Below are 10,001 nucleotides of genomic sequence, written 5' to 3'. Positions count from 1 at the left end.
TTCTTCTAAAGTCCACCCCTGCTCTTAATAGAGCAGTAAACAGTTCCCTTCTTGTTGGTCTATTTTGTCTCTGAATCCTCTGGCTGTTTACTCTTCTCTCTGGAGTCAATTTGTCTTGTCCCCATTCTGCTAAATCACTTAATTGTGAAATCTTACCCAGCACCTCTGAAAGAGGGTGCCCGATTTCTCCAATTAATAGAGTCAGAATTAGGTGCTTATATGCAGGAGGAGCCATCTTCGCTATGATATTTCTATGAGGAACTCCTAGGGGGGTATCATAATATGCATTTGCATCTCCAATCAGGATAGCAGTTTTCATTACCTCCTCCTTTAGCTTTCTCATACAGTCTCTAAGTGAGTACCAGGGTCTGTCTCCCCTAGGCCACGTAGATTCAGTAGGATATTGCTTTTTGCATCCCTCTGCAGCTAAGGCTAGCAGATTAGTTTTGTTGTTACCTCCTTGCATATGGTGATCCCTAAAAGCTTGGTGTACAAAAGGATTCTGACTGATACTTATGAATTTTAAGCAGTCCTCACTGTTGTAATGTAATGTAATGTAATGCCAAGGAAAGGCAACTTCCCAAGGTTCAAAATACCAGCATAGGTGCTCTCCATTTTATTCAGTGACCAACCAAGAACAGAGAAGATCAAAACATGACATCATTCCAAATACACCATTTACTAAATGTGATTAAATAATCTCCAAGGACTACCCCACCCCAGGACCTTCCAATCATTCAATCAATTACAAAGTTCCTGGTCTAAATACTTCTCCACCCCTAGGCTATACCTTCATTTAGTCCATCACAAAGCCCTTCTTCTCAAATGGAGATTAGTTTCCAACCATAAGTAAAGTACATTCATTTGTTCAATCATAGAACACAAAAAGGTCAAAAGTTCCCCACCCCTGGATCACAATTGAATCTACCCCAGAGTTACATCAAGTTTAAGCACAGCACTTAATACCCAAATGGTGGTCTTTTCTTCATCAGGACATGAGGCAAGTTCTCAGCAATCTTAGTTCCTGGGGAGATAAGGCTTAGCAAGGCCACAAGATACATTGCCAGTCCCTTCATGAATTCATCCTCTGTCTGTAGAACAGTCCTAGAACCCCTGAAAACATTAGCAAAACCCTCTCCTAGGATTTCTGTAAACATACAACAAGAAAATCCTTCTTCAGGGCTTCTGAACCAACAGAAAGGTTCCCAGACCCCTGTAACAACAGCACTGTCCTTCAGCAGTGGACAGTATTCACTCTGTCTGCAGGACAGTCTCCAGACCCCTGCAACAACAGCACTGTCCTTCACCGGTGGACAGTATTCACTCTCTGTCTGCAGGACAGTCTCAGGGCTTCTTAGCCAACAGCCAGGTTCCAGGACTTCTTCAACAACAGGACTGTCTTTCACCAGTGGACAAATCTGGCAAAAGAGCATCAAAACAGACAGACAAAGTACCAGCAAAATAGCCATGTCTCCTCAGTCCTTGGCAGCTCAGGGGGCAGGTCTCAAAAGTCCAGGGCGATTCAAAGTGGCCCCAGCAATCCTTCTCAGTCTCTCTCTCTCTGCCTCCACGTGGGTGCTGCTTCCAAAAAGTCCTCCTGCCTCTCTCTTGTCTCTCCAAATCTACGTCACCAGCTCCTCCCAGTTCAGGACTTTCTTTTCACATCAACAAGTCCATCCCACAGGTGGGATTAACAAGCTCTGGGTTTTAACACAATCAATTTGAAAACCAAGCCAATACAGGGGAATCTTTAAATGCCATTACTATCACAACTGTCCAGTGTTATTCCTCCAGCACCTTCATCAGTGATTCTTAGTATCCAAGACACTAAAGACTCCCCCATTCTTTAGGTGAATCTACTCAATATATCAGTGATCTCCTGTTGAATGAAATCCTCAATTATCTCCCTGGACTCTGTTTTGCCCCGGTGGTTCTCCTGTCTTCTTCTTCATATGGGGACAGCTTCTACATTAGAAGACTCCTCATCTAACCTTGCTCCATTCTCCTCACACGCATTCTCCTGGAAGCTGTCAGGGCAACTCTGCCCAGCCTGTACAAAAGCTGCATGCACATTCCTTCTGCTAGTTTTTTGCTTCCTTTTAGCTACATGAACAGTAGCTTGCTCCTGGACCACATGAGTCCCTCCAGTTTGGTCTTCTGAGTGCTGTGACACAGAAGAATCCTCAGGCAAACCAGCTGACTCCCTAGCCATCCAAGCTCTTTCCTCCAGCAGCTTTTCCCTACTTTTACACATAAGGCGATGACTTGTTAGCAGCACCCAGCCTCTCCTGCACACTCCTGCCAGTTCTTTGCCTGGTTCTATGGGTATTCCTTGCAAACATATTTCCAAATCTCCAGGTTCTCCCTCTTTTAGCCTTGGTTCCCAGTTTTCACAGGGCCCTGTGCTTTTAGCCCATTCTCTGGCTAGAGAGGAATAAGGCAAATCTTCCCATCCTGGAATAGCCATTTCTCCCTCTAAAGCCCCACTGCTTCCAAATAGAGGCCTGACATTTTGTGATCCCATCCTGGTCACCAAATGTATCAGCAATGCCATATTCACAATGCTTATGGAAATTACAGATATGCTGATATAATTATCCATCACAAAATACATCAGGCTTGCCATATGGGGGAATAAGCTAGAAAATTTATTAAAATACCAAAAGACTGAGTCCCAAAACCAGAAAGTAAAAGCCATCAGAGTAGTTATGAAATTGGCACAGGTAGATAAAGTAGAAAGCACCCACATTATCAAGCCTTTAAAACAGAACAGGCTACCTCAGGCAAAGGTCCTCCTCTCCCCACTCACAGCAACCACCCAGCGTCCAGGAAGCACGCTCCCAGCAGCTCTGGCCCCTGGCTGTCCTCAGCAGGAGTCCTTAGCAGAAATTCTGGCTTACTCAAAAAGGGCTTCGCACTGCAGCCACCACTACCTCTGTTGCTGCTGCCGCCATCACCATGACTGCTAGCCACCCAGGAACTCTACCTTGGCTTCCGCTTCCTCTTGCTCCGCCCCTTCCTGCTACATCAGCCAGTCCAATGGGGCATGGAAGATCTTTAAATCCCATAACCCTTACAAAGCCTCATCCTTGGATCACTCCCAGCAATAATCACCTTCAAGCCTAGATATGCTGCTAAAGGAAGGTGGAGAAAATCACTCAACCTTTCTGACTAGGTCCATTACAAGTTTATGTTACATTACATTAACTAAGCTGAAATGTAGGTTCCCAGCACCCTAAACCACAACACTGATGTTTGGTTTTTGTTTTTTTCTTTTTAGAGGGCAGTTGGGGTTAAGTGACTTGCCCAAGGTCACATGGCTAGTTTGTGTTAAGTGTCTGAGGCCAGATTTGAACTCAGGTCTTCCTGACTCCAGGGCCAGTGCTCTATTCACTGCACCACCTAGCAGTCCAACACTCACTGCTGTTAAACAATCCTACTATTCTTCCCCTGTCAATTCAATATTGTACTCTCCACAGCAGCTCTTCCAAATATTTTCTTCCCTTCTTAAGCCTTGCATGGCTCCCTTTCCCCCCACTCTCTCAGCTATGAACCTAGTCTCATTTTATAGAAAAAAAGTGAAGGCCATTCACCATGACTATCCACTTCCCTAACCTCTTAATTCTAGTACTTTCCTTCTTTTAATTATTTCTTATTTATTCTCTCTAGACCTTGCTTTATATATAATTGTTTGCATGTAATCTCCTCCATTAGGTTGCAAAGTTCCTAGTGAAGTTTTTGCCTCTTTTTGTATCTTAGCTCATAGCAGGCATTTAATACATCCTAACTGATTGATCATCTATTCTTTTTTTTGAGGGGGGGGGGGAAGGTAGGGCAATTGGAGTTAAGTGTCTTGTCTAAGGTCACACAGCTAGTTTTGTGTTAAGTGACTGAGGCCAGTTTCGAACTCAGGTCCTACTGACTTTAGGGCTGGTGCTCTATTCACTGTACCACCTAGCCACCCCATGATCATCTCTTCTTAATTAGTCTAGGAAAAAGAATGCACCATTATGAAGTACTTAATTTTTTCTCATCAAAGGCCTGATCTGTTTCTAGAGAGACAACAGTCAAATCCAAGGAATCATCTCTTTAAAAGCTAAAGGAATTTTTGTCTTGTAATTGTGATCAGATTAGAAATGGAAATGTCTTTCTTTATTCCAGTTGAGAGACGTATCTCTTGAGTATACCTTCGAGAGGAAGAGGTGATAAAAAGAATGTTCCTTTGTCAACAAAAGGAGATATCCCTCAGTTTTGTCCTGGACTAAATTCTTGGAGGTGATCCTTTAGTTACATTCTCTCTCTCTCTCTCTCTCTCTCTCTCTCTCTCTCTCTCTCTCTCTTTCTCTCCCTCCCTCCCTCCATCTCTTTCTCTCTGTCTCTGTGTCTTTTTCTTTCTATCTGTCTGTCTCTGAAGCAAAGTATGACTTTGGACTGCTATGTTGTTCACCTAAATAGAGATGAGGGACCTTTCAGTCCTTCGATTGTTTTTCTTATTGTTTCAAATAATTGCTCAGTCTTATTGAATTCTCATTTATCTTCATATAATCTGACAATTTAAAGGAAAGCTTCCAGCTAATAAGAAGTATTTGTGTATGTTACTTTCCAAATTCATGTGACAGACACAGTAAGAGGATTTATGGATTATGTTTATGGATATGTATTTCATACACATGAAGATCTTATATGCTTCACATTGTAAACCTAGTCATGCAAAGGTTTTTTTGTAGATTAAAAAACATACATGCTGGGGGTGGAGTCAAGATGGAGTAGAAGCACAATGTCCCAGTGGCTCCAGCTTCCACCTTCCCCAACCAATGTAAAAAGGGGACTCTGAACAAACTTTGGAGCTGCTGAACCCACAAAATGACACAGAGAAGCTAACCTCCTGCTAACGACAGCCCGGCAGGCTGGCAGGAATCGGCCAGTGCAGCGCTCTAGGAGCTGAGCCCAGGCCCATGTGAGGTGGAGGTTTTAGCCCCAGGGCGGGTCTGACCCGCCGCTGGCCGGAGGGACTCCAGATCAGCAGCAGCTGTGGCCGCTTCCAGAATTATCAACACATAGATGCAAAGGACAAAGTGAGAGGTCAGTGCAGTCTGGACTTTGGGACCCAGTAAGTGGGAGTGCATAACTTTTGCCCCCGGGGCAAGAAGCTGCTGAGACACCAGCACAGCCAGCCAGCGCCACATGGCAGCTTCAGCTCCTGGCCTGCAGAGTGTAGGGGAACCAAGCACCAGTCTGAGGGGTAATTGCTCTTGCTTTAACCTTCTTGGATCTGGATTGTAGTCCAGGGTGGAGGTCCTGGGGTGTGTGTCGAGCTTGCCAGTGCATGTGGAGGCCTCAGAGAGGACACCCATCTAATACTTCCGGCAGCCGAGAAAACCCCAGTGTTTGGGACAAAAGCTCCTCTGTCTGGTGGCAGAGTCCTACTGTGGCAAAAAGCCCAGGGGTCAAATGACTGAGGGGTGACATGACCAGGCAAAGGAAACAAAGCAGACAGAAGACTCCAACATTAGACTCCTATTTTGGGGACAAAAAGGAGCAAAGCATGGAACAGGAGGAAGACAGTGAAGTCAAAACTGCTGCACCAAAAGCTTCAAAAGAAAATACAAGCTGGTTACATGCCATAGAGGATCTTAAGAAGCAGATAAGAGATACGGAGGAAAGTTTTTTTGTTTGTTTTTTGTTTTGTTTTGTTTTTAGTATAAGTGGTCTTGTTCTATATTTAGATGTATAGTAGACCAGATGTGGGTATAAAGTTCATCTAGATGAAGAACTGACAGATTCTGTAAAAAAATTCATCACTTAAAAAAAAAAAGCCCAGAGTTCCTGTTATATGGAAGTGGCTTACACCAGCTTCCTGACAGTGAAGTCTAGAGCTCTGCTCTTTTGGTCATCAAGATCTAAAGTCAGATTGCTCTCCTGGTTGAAGTTTGTATCAGGCTCCAGTAGGTTGATGGGCTTTTGAGAACAGATTTCCCCAATACTCATGATGAGGCATAGGCCCAAGGAACCCCCTAGAACTCTGATTCAATCTTCCCATTTGATGAGGCATTTGCCTGAGGCCATAGGCCTTTCATTGTGTCTGGCCCAAATTTTTAGCCCTCTTTTGTCCAGAAATCTCCCTCCCTTGATCCTCCCAATACCTAAATCTGTTACACCCTTGAACTGGCCTAGCCCACCATTGTCTGTTGTCTCCAGGTAGCCTCCAGCAACTTCCCACCCTTAATCACTTATTACTGGAGTCTGACCTCATTGACTACTCCTGAAGACCCTCCCCAAACTCCTCCTCTAGACCACCCCTAGATTCCTCCTACAACTTTTCTGTATATAAGACCCCATCTTGCCTCCATGTGTGTGAGAGTGTCATAGAATTTTCCAATACAAACCTTACAGATACTGAGGCTCCTTGAGAGTCTACCCAATATGGCAAACTTTTAATAAACTTTACTTTTCTTTGGCTGAGAGAAGACTTGAGTCAAATTCATTTGGCAGGGACTCGGCATGTTGGTATTTTGGGGTCTCAAGTACCCCTAGCCTAAACCTCATCATTTTATGGTGACCCTATTCACTCAAGTGGGGTGAGAACAAAATATTCAAAGGGAAAGTTAGTAGTGTGTCCAGATTGGTCTGAACAGTTTCTAAAATGACTCTCTCCCAGAAAAAGTCAAAAACATTAAAATTAAATGAAGCTAATATCACAGGAAAAGACTGTGGAATGTTGCTAAATATGTTCAGAGATGAGCCTTTCTTTAAAAGATCAAAACAAAAAAGCACCATGCCAGTTTTACTCTGAGTAGACAGACCTTGAACAGAAAGCCATGCTCACATAAAGTAGAAATCAAAGACAATAAAACATGGCTGAAAAATGACCAAAGTATGCACCTATTCTATTGTGCAAATAGAATACATAAGTCATCAATACTTAGGGACCAGAAACATTGTTTTCTATAAGTCAGTTAGGGAATCATAATTCACAAGAAAAATGGGCACAACCCAAGGTTCAATTTTTGTTTTTATTTTATTATTTATAGTAGAATAAATCTTATGTTGCTGTTGCTACTTCAAATTTGTATTCCAAACTAGCTGTGTGACCTTGGGCAAGTCACTTAACCTCAATTGCCCTCAAAAAAATTGTATTCTAATGTAGTAAGTGCAGAAAGCTAGTATATAGTATGTAGATTAAGTGTAATTCCTGCAGTGAATAGAGCAATAGCCTTGATTTCAAATCAAGGAGTCAGGAGGGTTTTATTTCAAATCCAGTCTCAGACATTTAACACTTACCTAGCTGTGTGACCTTGGGAAAGTCACTTAACCCCAATTGCCCTACCTTCCCTCCTCCAAAAAGAAAAAAAGCTAGAAAAAGAAATTTTGTTCCAAATAACTATAAGAAATATAAAATATTTGGGAGTTTACCAAATTACCTAGGAATTAAATGAATTCAACTATTTTTTTAAATGTAAATAGTATTTTCTTTTTTCTAATCACATGTAAAGTTAGTTTTCAACATTCATTTTTATAAGATCTTGAGTTCCAAATTTTTTCCCTCCCCCCTCCCTTCATCCCTCTGAAAGATAACAATCTGATATAGGTTATACATGTGCAATCATATTAAACATATGTTAATTCAACTATTAAATACTATTTACAGAAATAAAGACAGGTCTAAATATTTAAAAAATATTAATTGTTTGTGAATAGGTCAAACCAATAAAATAAAAATTATAATACTATCTAAGTTAACCTACTTTTTTTTAAAGCAATGTGTCAATTAAACTACCAAAGGATTATTTTATAGTTAGAGGGTAAAATTCATACAGAGAGTCAAAAATTCTCAAGGGGAATGTTGAAAAGAAAAGTGAGAAGAGAGACTTCCAAAACAAAATCTCAAACTTTACTACAAAGCAGTAATCATGGTGGGGGCTGGAGAGTGGGAATGGTAGTGATTAAAAAATTAGGAAACTCAATAAGTACACAACATACAGGATCAAACAATTACAGTAGCAAAGGATTTGATTAACCCAACAACCCCTATTGCTGGAATAAGGACTCACCATGGAGGAAAATTGCTAGAAAAACTGAAAAGCAGTTTGTCAAAAATTAGGTCCGAACCAATGTGTCATATCCGATTTGGTTCATGGATATCCACATAAACACTAAATACACGATCTATCCAGAAAAGGTGACATCATCGAGGAGCAAGAAAGAAATTACCTTTCAGATCTATGGATAAAAAGAATTCATGAATAAACACCTGATGGGAAGGGTCAAAGAAGATAAAATGGATAATTTTGATTATATAAAATTTTAAAAATTTTGCACAAATCTAATGCATCAAAATTAGAAGAAAAGCTAGTAGTTGGAAAAAATACCTGCAGCAACTTTCTCTGATAAAGGTCTCATATCTGATGTGTGTGTGTGATTGTGTGTGTGTGTAACAAATTGATTTTAATTTATAAGACTAAAAGCCCTTCCCTAATTGATGAATGATCAAAAGATATAAATATTCAGTTTTTAAAAGAAGAAATTCAAGCTATAAAGGATCAAATAAAAAATGCTCTAAATCACTAATAATTAAAGAAATAAAAATTAAAGTAATTGAAACTCTATTTCTCACCCATCAGATTATCAAAGATGACAAAAGAGGAAAATGATAAATGTTGGCAGGGCTAGCGAGAAAGAGTCACTCTAGTAAACTGTTGGTGGAATTGTAGAATGTTTCAGCCATTCTGGAGAGCATTTACAACTATATCTGAAAAGTTATTAAAGGATGCATAACCTTTGACTCACCTATACCACTACTTAGGCCTGTACGAAAGAGAATGATTGATGATGGATGGATGAATGGATAAACAGATAGATACACATATACATACATGTATAGTAGTTATATACACTAGTACAGTTTCACACACACACACACACACACACACACATATATATATATATATATATATATATATATATATAATTTACATTAAAATGTAGTTACAGCAATTTTTTTACCTGCAAACTAAGAGGGTTCCCACTTATTGGGAAATGGCTAGGTTTGGAGTCAGAAAGATCTGAGTTTAAATTCAGCCTCAGATACTTACCAGCTGTGTGGGTAAATAGCTTAATCTCTGACTCAGTTTCCTCAATTGCAAAATGAGGATAATAATGATACCTACCTCCCAGGATTATTGTGCAGAACAAATGAGATAATATTTATAAGGTACTTAGCACAGTGCCTGGCATACAGTAGGCACTTAATAAATGCTTGCTACCTTCTCTTATAATATATGAATATAATAATACTTTGCCACAAGAAATGACAAAATGAACAGTTTCAGAGGAAACTTGGAAGACTGATACAGAGGGAAGTGAACAGAACTAGGAGAAAAATTTATGTGATGACATCCTTATTGTAGGGGGAAAAACCCAAATTTAATGAAAGACCTTGTAACTCTAATCAATTAAATTATAAACAATGTTCAGAAGACTAAGGATAAAACACTTCATTCATCACTTGCCAGGGATATGATGAATTTAAAATGCAGAATGAGATATAAATTTTATATATAGCCAGTGTGAGAATTTATTTTGCAAGGCTATGTATGGGGGGGGGGGATTAAAAGAAAGAAGAAAGAGAGAAAAATGCTTGTAAAATACTTGTTTTAAATATAGTCATTTAAATATAAATTATAAAAGAAAATAGTCCACATGAAAGGAAGTGATTAGAAAAGAAGGTTAAAAATACAAATACTTTTTTTTAAATAAAGCAATACTTCATTTCTGTAGGAAGAAGTTAACTTTGCCTGACAAGCTTCTTCAAATGATTTGACAGAATGTAATTGTCTCATAAATCAGAAGCAAAGTTACCTAAAAAGAATTAGAAAGAAAAAATTAAAATAGACCATGCAGCTGCAAGTTAAGCAATAAACCAAACTGGAAAATGATTATATGAGAAAAAGAGAAACTGTTGAGAGGTTCAAAAGTTCCAAGTCTAGTTACCAAATAACATG

Source organism: Petaurus breviceps, unplaced genomic scaffold, assembly GCF_028583685.1.
Source record: "Petaurus breviceps papuanus isolate PSGF00001 unplaced genomic scaffold, PetGlider_PUasm1.0 90700, whole genome shotgun sequence".
NCBI classification, from domain to species: domain Eukaryota; kingdom Metazoa; phylum Chordata; class Mammalia; order Diprotodontia; family Petauridae; genus Petaurus; species Petaurus breviceps.
Note: the sequence above shows the minus strand (reverse complement) of the source record.